This window comes from Schistocerca serialis, chromosome 4 (assembly GCF_023864345.2).
Source record: "Schistocerca serialis cubense isolate TAMUIC-IGC-003099 chromosome 4, iqSchSeri2.2, whole genome shotgun sequence".
Taxonomy (NCBI): Eukaryota; Metazoa; Arthropoda; class Insecta; order Orthoptera; family Acrididae; genus Schistocerca; species Schistocerca serialis.
The window spans coordinates 227958103-227976625 of record NC_064641.1 but is presented as its reverse complement, the minus strand read 5'-3'; the positions used below and the strand labels follow the sequence as shown (position 1 = coordinate 227976625).

The 18523-nt window shown below is 44.5% G+C and overlaps 1 protein-coding gene across 1 annotated transcript in view; it reads right to left on the bottom strand.

Moving 5' to 3' along the window:
• The window catches only part of LOC126473858 (uncharacterized), a 142894-nt gene extending 129017 nt beyond the window's left edge, over nt 1–13877 (bottom strand). Inside the window, exon 1 of the mRNA XM_050101186.1 lies at nt 13776–13877. The gene's annotated coding sequence lies outside the window, so the exon portion shown is untranslated. The remainder of the gene's footprint in view (nt 1–13775) is intronic.
• Nucleotides 13878–18523: the final 4646 nt, after the last annotated feature.

Here is an 18523-nt window from a genome sequence, read left to right as displayed (position 1 = left end):
GCTCGTCCGCGTTTCTGTTGTTCCTTGTAGTTACTCCGAAAGGATGCTCTGTGTTTCTGTTCGTGAAAGTTGTAAATATGTTCGCTAATTTTCGTAATAGTGAAATAGGACTTATTGCACTTGCTCTAGAGGAAGAAGAAAAAGACACAAGGCGCATAAAAGAAGAAATATGTGGATCCACAGTGCCTTGAAAACAAGACCATTACAGGGAGAGTTTCGAACATTATTTCCTCATCTCATGGATGATGAGAGAAAACTTTACGAACATTTGAAGATGACGCAGCACACCTTCTGTCAGCTTTTAAACAAACTACCGTAGAAACAAAACTGACAAAAAACAACACTTTATGGAGACTGGTCGTAACGCACAGGAAACATACGAATTTCCTCTATTAGCCTTTTCACATTCAGTTTTTGTACACAAAAGGCTCTTGCCATTTGCACAGTCTACAAAACAGTTCTACCGTCGCGTCGTCCGTCACGTGAAAAATTAAACAGAACAAATTCCGCCCGGCACGCTTTCGGCTCACTAAGTTCTTCGAGCACGGCCAGGTCATGCCTGGACTGCGATGTTTATTTTAATGGAGTACTTCGTCCTCCGTGTGACGGCCGATACTCGGACTTACCTCGGTATGGACACAGGTTGGACATTTGTGAAAGAAACCTTATTCTGCAGTTCCCACATACACTATGTGATCAAAAGTATGCGGACACCTCGAAAAACATACGTTTTTCATATTAGGTGCATTGTGCTGCCACCTACTGCCAGGTACTCCGTATCAGTGACCTCAGTAGTCATTCGACATCGTGAGAGAGCAGAACGGGGCGCTTCGAGGAACTCACATACTTCGAATGTGGTCATACGTCTATACGCGAGATTTCCACACTCCTAAACATCCCTAGCTGCACTGTTGCAGAACGGGGCGCTTCGAGGAACTCACATACTTCGAATGTGGTCATACGTCTATACGCGAGATTTCCACACTCCTAAACATCCCTAGCTGCACTGTTTCCGATGTGCTAGTGAAGTGGAAACGTGAAGGGACACGTACAGCACAAAAGCATACAGGCCGACCGCGTCTGTTGACTGTCAGAGACCGTCGACAGTTGGAGACGGTCCTAATGTGTAATAGGCAGACATCTATCCAGACCATCACACAGGAATTCCAAACTGCATCAGGATCCACTGTACGTACTATGACAGTTAGGCGGGAGGTAGGAAAACTTGGATTTCATGGTCGAGCGACTGTTCATAAGCCACACATCACGCCAGTAAATGCCAAACGACGCTTTGCTTGGTGTAAGGAGCGTAAACATTGGACAATTCAACAGTGGAAAAACGTTGTGTCGAGTGACGAATCACAGTACACAATGTGGCGATCCGATGACAGGGTGTGGGTATGGTGAATGCTTGGTGAATGTCATCTGCCAGCGTGTGTAGTGCCAACAGTAAAATTCGAAGGCGATGGTGTTATGCTGTGTCGTGTTTTTTATGGTGGAGCCTTGCACCCCTTGTTGTTTTGCGTAATACTATCACAGTAATGGATTGTTGGATGATTAATGTCTACACTGATGATTACAGTGTGATTGGGCAACTTACATAGAGTGAACTGAGGCTTTTTCTAGAGTTTTTGGTTACATCACGAGATGAGTCTGGTACACGAGAGAAGGATCCAATTAGCATTTTATGCCCACCCCTCATACTAAGCCTTGCTCAAACAATCTCACATGCAGCTTCAATTTTTATGTTGGTGGAATTGAGTGTTTTTGTCCACTGCAGCAAATACAGGACTTCCATTTCCCGTTTGCTTATCCTTTCAGTATACACTTAAATTTTCTCCCAAAACCTCACAACTGTCAGTTTCAGATTTCAACCAGCTTTCTGTACCTAGTATTATGTGAGCTTCATTGCTTTTCATGAGCACTTCAAACTCTGGAACTTTGTTGAGAGTGCTTCAGCAGTCTACCACTAGGATTTTAATACTCTCACCTGTGCGAGGATTTCTTTGGATCTTTCACTGATACTTCTGTCTTTCCTACAGCTATCGTCATCTGGATGGGATGGAGAGTTGCCTAATGTAAAAAACCTTTACGTGCACCCCACACAGTCAGCTACCCGAGTAGCAGCCTCTGATGTGCAGTGCCCATCTGACCCATTTACATTTCTCAGCTACATGGCACAAGTCCAGGAAGTTGCAGCCTAGCTTGTCACAGAACTTTAGATGTCTCTGGATCAGTCCTTCCACTCGACTCAGAACCAAAGAGCCACAATCAGTTCTGGGGACAATGCTGCAAATCATGAGCTTCGTTGAAACTCCACACACAAGGCTGGTCTTCTCAACCTCCTCTGCCAGTTGCTGGAATGAGCCACAAATGACCTCAGAACTCCGACAACAGGCATCATTTGTTCCAACGTGCACCAAAATCTGCAGTTCGTTGCACCTTGGTTGCCTCTTCAATATGTTGAAAGAGGCTCCCAGTCATACACACTGAGTGCAGCTGTTGTCATTTCCTGTCCCTTGCTGCCATTTCCCTAAGAGGTACCATCATTCGTTGCATGTTTGAACTGCCAATGATTAATAGACTCTACCTTTTACGTTTGCCTTCTCCTGACACCGGACAAAACAGGTTTCCCCCAAACAGGCGAAGTGAGTCCCATTGGATCGGTTTCAGTCTCAGTTAAAGACAGCACCTCAAACTTGTTGGGATCTGCCCTAGGTGAAGACCTGGTACCTATGTTCTGCCTCAGTTACATGATTCCAAACTCTTAGAAAACTTTTATTTACTATCACTTGAGTAACATTACATGCAAACAATTGCAATACACATATTCCACCCAAGGGGGTAACAGGGTGGTGACAGTAAGGGCATCTAGTCGTACTTTAATTTAACAATGCCAAATCCATTACTAACTGTGCTGACCCTGTGCCAAAGCAGCAAAGAGGCACAAGAAAAAGAAGGAGAGATGTCATCCTGAGGATCAACTGGTAACTTCTGTAAATGTATGTCTGCATAATGTTCTACAGGTTCGACAACAGTGGTAGATATGGCAGATTGTGACTGTCAGTATGCTTCCTAGCTCATGACTATGAATCACTTTATTGGCAATCAGGAACTGTTGAAAGAAGACAAAGTTTGTTCTCCTTGATACTGATACGCATTAGCTCGCTTTATAGACTGAGCAAGCTAGTGTAGCAGTTCGTACTCCTGTTTTTAAATCTCACAGCATTTTACAACGTGTTACTCTTCATGAAGCACCGTCAGTTTCGTCATTCAGTTTCAAACGAATCGATTCACAAAACATGTAAATATCCCTCCGAAGTTATACACAGTCTTTTGACTTTTATCGAAGTAGAGACTCCTGTCGGTCACTGCACTGTAGCTCTTTAGGAAGTTAATAAGTAGGATATTAATTATGTAAGTTTAAAAACCGTAGAGGAGAAATCTACAGCTCTAAACTTAGGCTCTACTACTTGGTTCATGTAAATTCCCTCGGAGATTTTTCGTTTGTAATATCACTTGTATGTCACGCCACAAGCTTTCTTTGGCATCCATAAGATAGATAGACTGCCTTCATTTAATTATAACATTCCATAGTAGGGAACTTTTGACCCTACCAAAGAACTTTTTCGTAATCAATGAACGCAAGGTATGTCTCAAGGCTAGATTTTCGTCTTTTTTCAGTCAGTATGCATGATCAAGCTATTCAGAATCCTTGTTCCACAAGCAATAAATTTTTCATCAGGTATTTTTCACAAATTTTATACACTGTGTTTAATAAACAAATACCTGTAACTAAAAATTATACATTCACAGTATAACTGATTATATAAAGGCCCCCGTAAGCGATCAAACATGTTTGGAAAAACTGCCTTGGCTTTTTCAAGCAAACCCATACAAGTTCAAACAAAGTTTGTCAGTTTAACCTCACTTTTAAGCAGATGCTGTCCGTCTTCGTAAGCAGTGAGAACGGCCACAAACGCAAGCAAACCATTCCTGGCATCGACTTTGGCACTGTGTTTAAAGACGAAGAAGAAGAATAAGAAAAAGACTCTGGTCCAGGGAATGACTTAAAATGAGAGATTTGCCTATGAATATCTACTAAAGGAAATATTACCCTCAGAACCCGATGATTACATCAACTTTCTTAGAACGGATAATGAAATTATTTTAAATTTGTTAAGGCCCTCTTCAAGGAGCAAACTTGTCTGTAGAGTTCACTCTTATCTAGCCACAGATGTGTCAAAGAAGCGCATACACGTACCCAGAAAGTTTGCCAATGTAACCTTACCTTTGAAGCAGAAGCTTTTCGTGTGTACTGTATTCTGGCACTAGTAGAATGGCTAGAAATGCAGATAAGGCATTTTTAGTAACACGGAGAGCTGTACCAAACCAGTCTTCAGACTGAAGATCACGAAAACAATAACACTGACTCTGTCACTGTGTTATAAAAAGAAGAAGGCGAGAGGACGCTAGTCAGGGGATGGTTTAAAGTGAGAGAGAAATATATAACTGAAAATTTGTTAATGGAAATACATCCAGAACCTGATGACTGCATCAACTTTCTGCGTATGGACAGGGACACGTTCAATAACTTCTTTACCGTTACTTTGCCCTCACACTGTAAAAGAAGACACGTGTATGCGAAAATTTATTATCTTCTACTTCTTCCTCTAAGACAGTTCATTAAAGTATCACAACTTAGGAACATATAGCCACATCGTCCGTGGAAGAACTTAAGATCTTCGATTTCTTTTATTTCTTTCACTTCGGCTTGTATATGACTGTATGCTTAAAATATTGATTTTGTTCATTCCCTTTTCAAGAGTAATATATAGCTGGGATACATGCTATACCTCTACCATTTTGGTAATTGTCAGTGCTAATTTATTTTTATACTTGACCGCAGTTTCCACGATTATGGAATCACTAAACATATACGGCGAAATATCATCACAGATAATGTCCTCCGTCTTGTCAAACATCAAAATTTCTGGCAAACATGTCAAACACGATTTATGCTTGACAAACACATCAAACAGCACAGTACAGGGTCAGATGTTTTGCAAGCATAGTTGAGTCTGACAAAATGTTTGATCGTTTATAGGGGGCCTTAAAAGACGTTTCAAGAGATTTTCGTCTCTGTGAAGCAGAGATTTACAGGAAATACCTTAACAAGCAGAAGGGGAGTGGGGGATTTTCTACACCATATTTATAACCCAATATAAAGCAATGTTAGCACCCTAACGACCAAAAAGTAAATATTTTACTGTGCGGCGCAGAACTGAATGACCATCAGACAAATTTAAAAGCAAAAATCGATATCTTCGTCGATCTTCACTATCCATTCCTCTTAATGCTGCTACCTCACTGCACGCCGGCATGGTCCGGCGATGCTGAAACAAGTCAATTGACAAGGGGAGGCCACGACGTCGGGACGACAGATTTGTACACCTTTAGTAGGCCACTAAGAGTAGTAAGGTGTACTATGTTAAATCCGTGAAAATCCCCAGAGAAGGTTTACGCGTCTATTGTGTACCTGATGCGAAGGCAACGTCTACATAAGTCGTCGTGGTCTTACGGTCGGTACGCCTTTGGCTGTGGTGAGGCGCGCACGCCTTGTTTGCGTCTGGCTGTTGCGCTGCTTGCGAGCGAGAGCGCGTTTGTTTACTTCCACGTAGCGCATTGTCTGAGTCCGATTTCATTCACTATCTTGGCGTTTTATTGCTGCCCAGTCACAGTTACATTAACTTTCCCATCAGATCACGAACGACCGAAGGCGTATGATGTTGAACGTTTTATACGGGATGAAATGCGTCTCCCGCCACAAGACGTTTTCGGAATACATGTTTCGATCTTCAGTACTACTGTTTACATCAGGGCCGGCCAGAAATTCTGCACGCGTGCGGTGCTCCTGCACATGTGCAACTTCCGGGTCACAGCCTGCACGCCGCAGCCGCCAGTGTTCATGTAGTGCATGTTTCTACGCGCAGATGTCGCTTTATCCACCTGCTGAGATACTCTGTACCGGCGCATTCTAGTGCTCTTTCCACAGCTTGCAAGCCAACCATGGGAAGGTATTTCGCATATTAAACATTTAAAATACTGTCACAGTCTACTCCTTGAGGCGTCTACTTTTATGTTAACAGTTTAATCCAGTAAGACAAGTAATACAGCTGACAACCGTGGGTTTTTATTAAGGCAGCTTGACTGACAGCACGTAAATACGCGTAATGTTTTTGATCTAGTTTTTAAGAAGGAGCGCACTTAGCGACTTCCAACGAACCTTAGTCATGATTTCAAATAACGTTAAACCAATGCAATTACACCCACATAATTTCTGTCTCGCTGACCTTTGAACAGAATGACAACCACAGACTTCTCGATGATCACCTGTACCATTATTGCTATATCTTTCATCAGTTCCGTCTGAAATCTGCCTAATAACCGACAATTAGATGAATGTTATGTTTTATCGACTTCAACTGAGCGTAGCCCTTCACACATTTAAAAAAAAAAAAACCCTAAATGTATGTATACAACAATCGGTTTAATGATCAATTTTCCTGATAATAATGTAAAATGGAGCAGAATGAGGCAATAATGCATAGTTAGTAAACACTAATTTTTAATTATGAAAGGAATAAATCCAAACACGTTTATCACTGGTCATGCGAAATGATATAGTTAATATCGGGCACAAAAGCACGGCTCATTGACAAACGAAAGTAATTGCGGGAGATTTTCATCACTGATGCTTGATTGAAACGACCGAGAGCATAGATCTGCCGTCCTTTGCTTTTTCACAGTACCTGCCATTTCTCAGTTCTTGTCTGTTAAGGTTACGGTTACCAGGGGTAAACGAGACTGGGTATGTTGCGCTCTTGCTTGTACCACATAAACAGGGAAGAGGAGCCGACGCCGTTCATTTAGGACACATGTCTAATAACAGAAGTCGCTGTCGCACACGCGCGCACATGTGCAGCACTTCTGCACGTTTGCACACTGCGCAGCGTTTGGCCGGCCCTGGTTTACATGAAGCTGGCGAATGCGAACTGTGCGCCGACGTTGTGCACTGCCACGCTAACGATCACAAGTTCCGATGCTCTGACGGACATATAGGGACTGTCGTGGTTGACTACGCTGGTTTTGGCCTCCGAACGTTGCGGTTTTTCGAACTCCCGTTTGAAGTACCGTCGGACGCCGTGGTGGCCACTTTTCAATCTTATGGCAACGTCGTCAGTCACGTGGCTGAAACGTGGAAGACGTTAGAAACATACCGTGTCCTCAGTGGTGTCCGCCAGATAAAAATTGAACTACGGAAACACGTGCCTTCCTACTTGGTTACGGCTGGCTGCAGGGCTGTCGTCATGTACGATGGCCAGCCGTGCACCTGTTCAGGTTGTGGCCAGGAAGGTCGTGTCCGTTCTGAACGTCGACGTAGATGGTTCAGGTGCCGATTGGAGACGTCGCTCCTCCTGCGACGCCCACTGTGTTACCTCTGTCTTAAGCTTCTGCGACGGTGCTGCCTGCTACGCCCCCTCTGAATCAGTTGGTACCGGTGGCGGTTCCTCTTGACGACACGATGGACCTTTCGCTTGTCTCTTTTACTCCCCTGCTGGGGGCAATACAAATGAACGACGACCGTCAGCAGGCACCGACCCCATGGTTGTTGATCGTGGAGCTGTACCCACCTTCGCCTTTCTGCCATCTGGCAGCCCGCCCGTCATCCAACATGGAACATCATGTTAGGAAGCAACAGTCGCCTAGGAAACGGAAGAGACAATGCCGTACCCGTTCTGATGACTGCGTTCATCGGAAGTCTGCACAGGATGATGAACCTGCAACTAATGGTGTCCACCTCCAGACACCGACCTTCCCCCGCCTGCATCTGATGCGGTTGCCTCCCTTTCTGTATCCGACGCTACCTGTGGGCGCACCTCTAACAATGTTCCAATGAACTGGCCCAGTGACACGTCTGTTTCCTGGGCGGACGACATCGATGCTGAGGATGGACATTCTGGAGTTTGCAGAACGGTGGACCCCCGTTGGTGGGGTCGGCTCCCTCACTGTCACAGTGATGTGGCCTTCCGTGGGGGCCTAACAGGGAGTCCTCTGTGCTTCCCCTTGTTTGAATCGCTTTTCCTCCTGGCGATGGCAGCTTTCCAGACCTATCGCATAGCCATGGCCAATGTCAACACTATTTGCATACACCACTGGCTTTACCCCACGACATGCTGTATGCCGCGGTGTAGCTCTCCTTCACGAAGTGACTGTTGCAACCTTCTGTGCTCCCCATGATTTTACAGCACATGCCTCTCATGCTTCCCCAACTGGTGGTGGGATGGCAATCCTCTAATGTGACGGTATCTTCGCTGCTGCAGTTGCCTATCTCCCTGATGCGAGAGGTATGGTTCTCACGTTTACTGTCGTCAGAATCGTCAATGCCTATGCGCCATCTGGTTCTGGTCGCCGCCGTGAACGTTCCACCTTCTTCTCAGAGATGGTCACGTCTCTCTTTCTGGGTCGGCACGATGCATTGATCATGGGTGGTGGTTTCAACTGCACCCAGGCCCCCAAAGACCAACTACCACATCACTCTCCGTGCGTGGCGCCAGCAACAATTCTCCAGCACCTCCGCCTAGTGGATTCTTGGGAAAAGGTTCATGGTGATCATCCGCGGCTTACACGTTTCTCTAGGCATTCTTCCAGACGACTCAGATGGCTCTGAGCACTATGCGACTTAACTTCTGAGGTCGTCAGTCGCCTAGAACGTAGAACTAATTAAACCTAACTAACCTAAGGACATCACACACATCCATGCCCGAGGCAGGATTCGAACCTGCGACCGGAGCGGTCGCTCGGCTCCAAACTGTAGCGCCCAGACGACTCGATCGTGTTTACATCTCTCGTGATTTTGTCAGTGAGGTGCAGGCTACTGAGGTTTGGCCCACTGCGTTACTGTGTTCTCTGACCATGACACATATCCGAGGGTTGGAACTTTAATAGTGGAAACTATTTATTTACAACTTGTACAAAGTAGATACATGTTTCAAAGTTTCACTGACCTTCAGAGTAGTCACCAGCATTATGTATAACCGGTTGCCAGCGATGTGGAAGTCGTAGGATACTCTTAGTAGTGCCAGTCGTGTTGACAGTTCGAGCGGCGCGGTCTATTGTCCGACGAATTTGTAGCAGCTCGGAAGCAAACGCCGTGAAGTGTTTCCTTCAGTTTAGAAATCGAATTAAACTCACGAGGGCTTAAGTCAGGGGAGTGCAGTAGGTGGTATAGCACTTAGTAGTCCTATCAGTCAAACAAATCAGTAACAGCTTGCACTGTACGTGTTTGAGCATTGTCCTGCAAAATGATGGTCAGGTCCTGCAGAAAGTGTCATTACTTCTGCCTCTAAGCTGGTCGTAGGTCGTGTTCCAAAAATGAACAGCATAGAGACAGAAGTGATGACACTTTCTGCAGGACCTGACCATCATTTTGCAGGACAATGCTCAAACACGTACAGTGCAAGCTCTTACTGATTTGTTTGACTGATAGGACTGCTAAGTGCTATACCACCTACTGCACTCCCCCGACTTAAGCCCTCATGAGTTCAACTCGGTTTCTAAACTGAAGGAAACACTTTACGGCATTCGCTTCGGAACTGCTACAAATTCGTCGGACAATAGACCGCGCCGCTCGAACTGTCAATACAACTGGCACTGCTAAGGGCATCCTACGACTTCCACATTACTGGCAATGGGTTATACACAATGCTGGTGACTACTTTGAAGGTCAGTAAAACTTTGAAACACGTATCGACTTGATACGAGTTGTAAATGAATAGTTTCCACTATTAAAGTTCCAACCCTCGGATATGTGTCATGGTCAGAGAACGGAGTGGGCCAGACCTCAGCAGCCTGCACCTCACTGACAAAACCATGAGAGATGTAAACACGATCGAGTGGGCTGGAAGAATGGCTAGAGAAATGAGTAAACCGCGGATGATCATGCTCCCAAGAATCCACTAGGCTGAGGCGCTGGAGAATTGGGAGAATTGTCCCTGGCGCCACGCACGGAGAGTGATGTGGTAGTTGGTCTTTGGGGGCCTGGGTGCAGTTGAAAACACCACCGATGATCAATGCATCTTGCCGACCCAGAGAGAGAGCAAGACTGTCTGTGAGAAGAAGGTGGAACGTTCCCGGCGCCGACCCAAACCAGATGGCGTATAGATTTGGAAAATTCTGGAGTTTCATACACCTGTAAGCATGGTTTGTATGCTGTGCAAAATTCATCGAAGAATCTCCCTTACTTATGTAGAAAAGTGTACCTATAGCAACAAATGCAGCCAATGGCAAGTGAAAAAAAGGTGAAATAGAAATGTAAAAAAATAAATTATTTTCTTATATTTTTGAATTTCCACCACTATAAGTGTAAATCCTGAATCCTTTCTGGTTATTCTGACAAAGTTGTGTGAATTTATTTTTAAAAGTATAGACAGTGGAAATTAAAAATTCCTGTGGTGTCTCTCCTGCTCCAAGTCGTCGCGTTTGACGTACTACCGCCCTTCTACATCTACATCTACATCTACATTCATACTCCGCAAGCCACCTGACGGTGTGTGGCGGAGGGTACCTTGAGTACCTCTATCGGTTCTCCCTTCTATTCCATTCTCGTATTGTTCGTGGAAAGAAGGATTGTCGGTATGCCTCTGTGTGGGCTCTAATCTCTCTGATTTTATCCTCATGGTCTCTTCGCGAGATATACTTAGGAGGGAGCAATATACTGCTTGACTCTTCGGTGGAGGTATGTTCTCGAAACTTTGACAAAAGCCCGTACCGAGCTACTGAGCGTCTCTCCTGCAGAGTCTTCCACTGGAGTTTATCTATCATCTCCGTAACGCTTTCGCGATTACTAAATGATCCTGTAACGAAGCGCGCTGCTCTCCGTTGGATCTTCTCTATATCTTCCATCAACCCTATCTGGCACGGATCCCACACTGCTGAGCAGTATTCAAGCAGTGGGCGAACAAGCGTACTGTAACCTACTTCCTTTGTTTTCGGATTGCATTTCCTTAGGATTCTTCCAATGAATCTCAGTCTGGCATCTGCTTTACCGACGATCAACATTATATGATCATTCCATTTTAAATCACTCCTAATGCGTAATCCCAGATAATTTATGGTATTAACTGCTTCCAGTTGCTGACCTGCTATTTTGTAGCTAAATGATAAAGGATCTATCTTTCTGTGTATTCGCAGCACATTACACTTGTCTACATTGAGATACAATTGCCATTCCCTGCACCATGCGTCAATTCGCTGCAGATCCTCCTGCATTTCAGTACAATTTTCCGTTGTTACAACCTCTCGATACACCACAGCATCATCCGCAAAAAGCCTCAGTGAACTTCCGATGTCATCTACAAGGTCATTTATGTATATTGTGAATAGCAACGGTCCTATGACACTCCCCTGCGGCACACCTGAAATCACTCTTACTTCGGAAGACTTCTCTCCATTGAGAATGACATGCTGCGTCCTGTTATCTAGGAACTCCTCAATCCAATCACACAATTGGTCTGATAGTCCATATGCTCTTACTTTGTTCATTAAATGACTGTGGGGAACTGTATCGAACGCCTTGCGGAAGTCAAGAAACACGGCATCTACCTGTGAACCCGTATCTACGGCCCTCTGAGTCTCGTGGACGAATAGCGCGAGCTGGGTTTCACATGACCGTCTTTTTCAAAACCCATGCTGATTCCTACAGAGTAGATTTCTAGTCTCCAGGAAAGTCATTATACTCGAACACAATACGTGTTCCAAAATTCTACAACTGATCGACGTTAGAGATATAGGTCTATAGTTCTGCACATCTGCTCGACGTCCCTTCTTGAAAACGGGGATGACCTGTGCCCTTTTCCAATCCTTTGGAACGCTACGCTCTTCTAGAGACCTACGGTACACCGCTGCAAGAAGGGGGGCAAGTTCCTTCGCGTACTCTGTGTGAAATTGAACTGGTATCCCATCAGGTCCAGAGGCCTTTCCTCTTTTGAGCGATTTTAATTGTTTCTCTATCCCTCTGTCGTCTATTTCGATATCTACCATTTTGTCATCTGTGCGACAATCTAGAGAAGGAACTACAGTGCAATCTTCCTCTGTGAAACAACTTCGGAAAAAGACATTTAGTATTTCGGTCTTTAGTCTGTCATCCTCTGTTTCAGTACCATTTTGGTCACAGAGTGTCTGGACATTTTGTTTTGATCCACCTACGCTTTGACATAAGACCAAAATTTCTTAGGATTTTCTGCCAAGTCAGTACATAGAACTTTACTTTCGAATTCATTGAACGCCTCTCGCATAGCCCTCCTCACACTACATTTCGCTTTGCGTAATTTTTGTTTGTCTGCAAGGCTTTGGCTATGTTTATGTTTGCTGTGAAGTTCCCTTTGCTTCCGCAGCAGTTTTCTAACTCGGTTGTTGTACCACGGTGGCTCTTTTCCATCTCTTACGATCTTGCTTGGCACATACTCATCTAACGCATTATGTACGACGGTTTTGAACTTTGTCCACTGATCCTCAACACTATCTGTACTTGAGACAAAACTTTTGTGTTGAGCCAACAGGTACTCTGAAATCTGCTTTTTGTCACTTTTTCTAAACAGAAAAATCTTCCTACCCTTTTTAATATTCCTGTTTATGGCTGAAATCATCGATGCCGTAACTGCTTTATGATCGCTGATTCCCTGTTCTGCGTTAACTTTTTCAAATAGTTCGGGTCTGTTTGTCACCAGAAGGTCTAATATGTTATCGCCACGAGTCGGTTCTCTGTTTAACTGCTCAAGGTAGTTTTCAGATAAAGCACTTAAAAAAATTTCACTGGATTCTTTGTCCCTGCCACCCGTTATGAACGTCTGAGTCTCCCAGTCTATATCCGGCAAATAAAATCTCCACCCAGAACTATAACATAGTGGGGAAATCTACTCGAAATATTTTCCAAATTATCCTTCAGGTGCTCAGCCACAACAGCTGCTGAGCCAGGGGGCCTATAGAGACATCCAATTACCATGTCTGAGCCTGCTTTAACCGTGACCTTCACCCAAATCATTTCACATTTCGGATCTCCGTCAATTTCCTTCGATACTATTGCACTTCTTATCGCTATAAACACGCCTCCCCCTTCACGGTCCAGCCTGTCTCTGCGGTATACATTCCAATCTGAGTTTAGGATTTCATTACTATTTACATCTGGTTTCAGCCAACTTTCTGTCCCTAGTACTATATGGGCGTTGTGACCGTTTATTAATGAGAGCAGTTCTGGGACCTTTCTGTAGATGTTCCTGCAGTTTACTATTAGCACATTAATATTGTTCAATGCGAGAAAGTACGGAAAACGTGTAGAAACAAAAATGACATAGAATACGAGCAATATGCTAACATTGTGTTTAAATAGAGCGTTCACCTTCAGATTCGTAAGCAACAACAAATACATGTAAGTCCGCAGAACACCATGAAACGAAAGCAGCTTCTGTTTTATATGAAGCAAAAACGAATTTGGAATCATTTACCTCAATCAATATCACGGATGCGAGTAGAGCATAATCAGAATACGAGTAAAATATTTACTAAAAACAAATATGGAAGACTAAATATCAGCCCATAAGAAAATGTGATGAAGGATAAATAAATCTGCAGCGCTCCAAGTGGCGTGACAGTGGCGTGACAGTGGCGTGAGCGTGTTACAAGAAGTCTCTATATGAGTTTCTGCTGCCCCTGCCTACCTCCAGGGTCGGCTGGCCGTCGAGGCGTGCGGACCTCGAGGGAGACAACGCGCTGCAGGCTGCGGCGCCCAGGCGCATGCGCAGCCGTTCCTGCCGCTGCTGCTGCTGCTGCTGCTGCGCCGTCCTTCAGCGACCTCGCCGCTGGCGTCGTCGTCGCAGGCGGCGACGGCGACCTAACACACCAAAAGTGTCGCCTCTCCGTACATTTCCACATACATCATTCACATGTTTTTTGTACAACTGACAAGGGGACACTCCATGCTGTAAATCACGGATTTTATGCGCTTCAAATTTGTTGCAGAGGCACTTACCCTTAGTACCTGGCAATGCGGTCTTTTAGCGAAAGGGCTTCGTTTTTGAGAAAGTCGATTTTGAAGTTCATTATGTCCTTTGTATACCCGTAACATTACATACACTTCTGGCCATTAAAATTGCTACGCCACGGAGATGACGTGCTGCAGACGCGAAATTTAACCGACAGGAAGAAGATGCTGTGATATGCAACTGGTTAGCTTTTCAGAGCATTCACACAAGGCTGGCGCCGGTGGCGACACCCACAACGTGCTGACATGAGGAAAGTTTCCAACCTATTTCTCAAAATGGTCCAAATGGCTCTGAGCACTATGGGACTTAACATCTGTGGTCATCAGTCCCCTAGAACTTAGAACTACTTAAACCTAACTAACCTAAGGACATCACACACATCCATGCCCGAGGCAGGACTCGAACCTGCGACCGTAGCAGTCGCGCAGTTCCGGACTGAGCGCCTAGAACCGCTAGACCACCGCGGCCGGCCCTATTTCTCATACACAAACAGCAGTTGACCGGTGTTGCCTGGTGAAACCTTGTTGTGATGCCTCGTGTAAGGAGGAGAAATGCGTACGATCACGTTTCCGGCTTTAATAAAGGTCGGATTGTAGCCTATCGTGATTGTAGTTTATCGTATGGCGACATTGCTGCTCGCGTTGGTCGAGTTCCAATGACTGTTAGCAGAATATGGAATCGTTGGGTTCAGGATGGTAATACGGAACGCCGCGCTGGATCCCAACGGCCTAGTATCACTAACAGTCGAAATGACGAGCATATTATCCGCTTGGTTGTAACGGATCGTGCAAACACGTCTCGATCCCTGAGTCAACAGATGGGGACTTTTGCAAGACAACAACAATTTGCACAAACAGTTCGACGACGTTTGCAGCAGCATGGACTATCAACTCGGAGACCATGGCAGTGGTTACCCTTGACGCTGCATCACGGACAGGAGCGCCTGCGATGGTGTACTCAACGACGAACCTAGGTGCACGAATGGCAAAACGTCAATTTTTCGGATGAGTCCAGGTTCTGTTTACAGCATCATGATGGTCGCATCCGCGTCTGGCGACATCGTGGTGAACGCACGTTGGAAGCGTGTATTCCTCATCGCCATACTGGCGTATCACCCGGCGTGATGGTATGGGGTGTCATTGGTTACACGTCTCGGTTACCTCTTGTTCGCATTGACGGCACTTTGAATAGTGGACGATACATTTCAGATGTGTTACGACCCGTGGCTCCACCCTTTATTCGATCCCTGCGAAACCCTACATTTCAGCAGGATAATGCACGACCGGATGTCGCAGGTCCTGTACGGGCCTTTCTGGATACAGAAAATGTTCGACTGCTGCCCTGGCCAGCACATTCTCCAGATTTCTCACCAACTGAAAACGTCTGGTCAATGGTGGCCGAGCAACTGGCTCGTCACAATACGCCAGTCACTACTGTTGATGAACTGTGGTATCGTGTTGAAGCTGCATGAGCAGCTGTACCTGTACACGGCATCCAAGCTCTGTTTGACTCAATGCCCAGGCGTATCAAGGCCGTTATTACGGCCAGAGGTGGTTGTTCTGGGTACTGATTTCTCATGATCCCTGCACCCAGATTGCGTGAAAATGTAATCACACGTCAGTTCTAGTATAATATATTTGTCCAATGAATACCTGTTTATCATCTGTATTCCTTTTTGGTGTAGCTATTTTAATGGCGAGTAGTGTATATTCCGTGCAAGTCAGCGAAGCGCACCGGTAAAGGTAAAGCGCTACCGTGCTGGAGATACTGTGTTTGAAGCCTGCTCGTGTACTTTCCTTTTTTTTTTTTCAAAATCTAAAGAATTTATCAATTTTATTTCAACAGTGTAAGGTGTACGAAATTATAGAGATACATTCAGTTATTAATTTTTTTCTGTTATACACTATTACAAAATCTTATTTTTCATCATCCACATTGCTCGATGTGCCAGAACAATAGTGTGGGTGATACTTATCATAGAAACAACGGAAGCAGAAATTTTCGCAGCACCATGCGCAATTTATGAAAGCAACCGTCTTGCAGGCACACTGTTTCTTCATGAGTGATACCGGGAAACACAATTCTTTTGAATTCAAAAAGATTTCTCTTTCATCTGCTAATTTCGATGCGAACCATGCGTATCTAATCATACTTTCAAAATTAAGTGCACTGAATTGATGTAGGATTAGCGAATGTAATTTTATCGAATCTTCCTTAGAAGCTATCTCTCTATTGTCTTTCATCAAGTCGGGATCATTCTGAATAAGTTTCATGAAGATTTTCAACAGTCGGTAAAAATAAACATCGCAGGGCTGGCAAAAGGAGTGCACTTTGGTGGGACCACTTCTAGGGTTCAGAAGCTCGCTTTCCTTTCATCAGTGAATACATGATCGTATAAAGTTCAATCGGTTTGTCCTCCCCACGAATCGATAATGTACAAAAAAAATTTCTGGCGCACGTACGGAAGAATTACAGAACGCAAAAATTCTTCGTAGACCAGTTTCGTGAACTTCCCAGATTTCGTGCAGGACACGACTACATTTCTGTATTTCCAAGTTAATTCGTCTATTCGTTTTTGAACTTTAGGACCAAATTTTCCGGGCGGTTCTTGCATACATAAAAAACATGGGAGCAGGATTCGAACACGGTACATCGAGCGCGGTAGTCGTGAACATTTACCGCTGCGCTACGCTGACTTGCTCGGATTACATGTAATGTCACGGGTATACAAAGCGCGCAAAGAACTTCAAAATCGATTTTCTCAAAAACCATGGCCCGTCGCTAAAAAACCGGATAGCCAGGTACTCAGGTTCAAATGGCTCTGAGCACTATGGGACTTAACATTTATGGTCATCAGTCCCCTAGAACTTAGAACTACTTAAACCTAACTAACCTAAGGACATCACACAACACCCAGTCATCACGAGGCAGGGAAAATCCCTAACCCCGCCGGGAATCGAACCCGGGAACCCGGGCGCGGGAAGCGAGAACGCTACCGCACGACCACGAGCTGCGGACCCAGGTACTCAGGGTAAGTGCCTCTACAACATATTTGAAGCGCATCAAAATCCGTGATTTACAGTAGGGAGGGTCCCCTTGTGAGTTGGTGAGTTTATAGCAGACACAGAAACAGAAAATTTATAACCCAGACAACCGACGGCTACCCCCGAGGCTCAGACTCCTCCAACGAGCCTGGGCATCACGCATGTGTTAGACTTATTTATGAGTGCGAATGTAAGAACGGCAAATTTGATTAATAGAGCTGCAGTTTATGGCACGAAGAACAAATACCATCACTCTATTAGAGAGTAGTAATAAAGGGTAAAAATAAGACACTAAGCTAGGGAAGATGGGTTTTGTTTTTTTCGTGACTCACTCTCCCTTCCATGTTTTTGAAATCGATGCCGTACCGCGCAACTAAACAAGGCGGCAAAAAAAACCGATTTTCTGTTCCATGCCGACTACCATTACTGCCTACATTAACATATAACTTTCAAGCTGACTACTGACTGTTGAGGTAATTAACTTAACCATACTGTACATCCCTAAATAATACTATGGAATATACACTGATCGGCCAGAACACTACGACAACCGACCTACTTTCGGCATACTGTTTGGTAAACCAGTCCAGGCTGACCAGGAATGACTGCTATAATCCGATCATCATACGAATAAACCTGATGTAAACAAACACAAACGCGATGATTGGTCAGAAGCCGCAGCAGACGTACACTGGTGTTGTTACGCTCTTGGAAGTAGGTCCTACTTACGTATTACATAACTTATTACTAAGTTACGTTACATCAGACTTTAAGATATTCAAATGTAGTAATACCAATCAACATTTTTCTTATTCACGCTTTAGCTACGTAGTTTTTATTTCAAATATCGTGTAGAGCCACAGCCTCTGCAGCGTCATGCTGATTGCCGCACTGTTAACCCGCAGTATGAAAATGGCTGAGGCTGCTTTCTGTTCCGTAATGAAATAAACACGTGGAACGCGGTTAAATAGTGACGAGAAATAGGCTGTTCTTAATGGTTGTCATATATTTACGGAGATAATCGGCTTTGAAGTTTCCCCAGACATGTAGACAATGCAGTTAATCAAGAATGAACGTGTAGCGCAGTCGGTAGAGTAATGTAATGTGAATTATATGGGATAATTCGTCCAAATCTCCCAACTATCAATTTTTTTCTTGTTCAATTTGAAATACCTACATCTCGTAATTATAAAACTCATCATCATTTTTTTATTCTCCTTAAAGTAAAGGAAACAAAAGAAAAATTCGGAATAGGTATTAAAATCCATGGAGAAGAAATAAAAACTTTGCGGTTCGCCGATGACATTGTAATTCTGTCAGAGACAGCAAAGGACTTGGAAAAGCAGTTGAACGGAATGGACAGTGTCTTGAAAGGAGGAT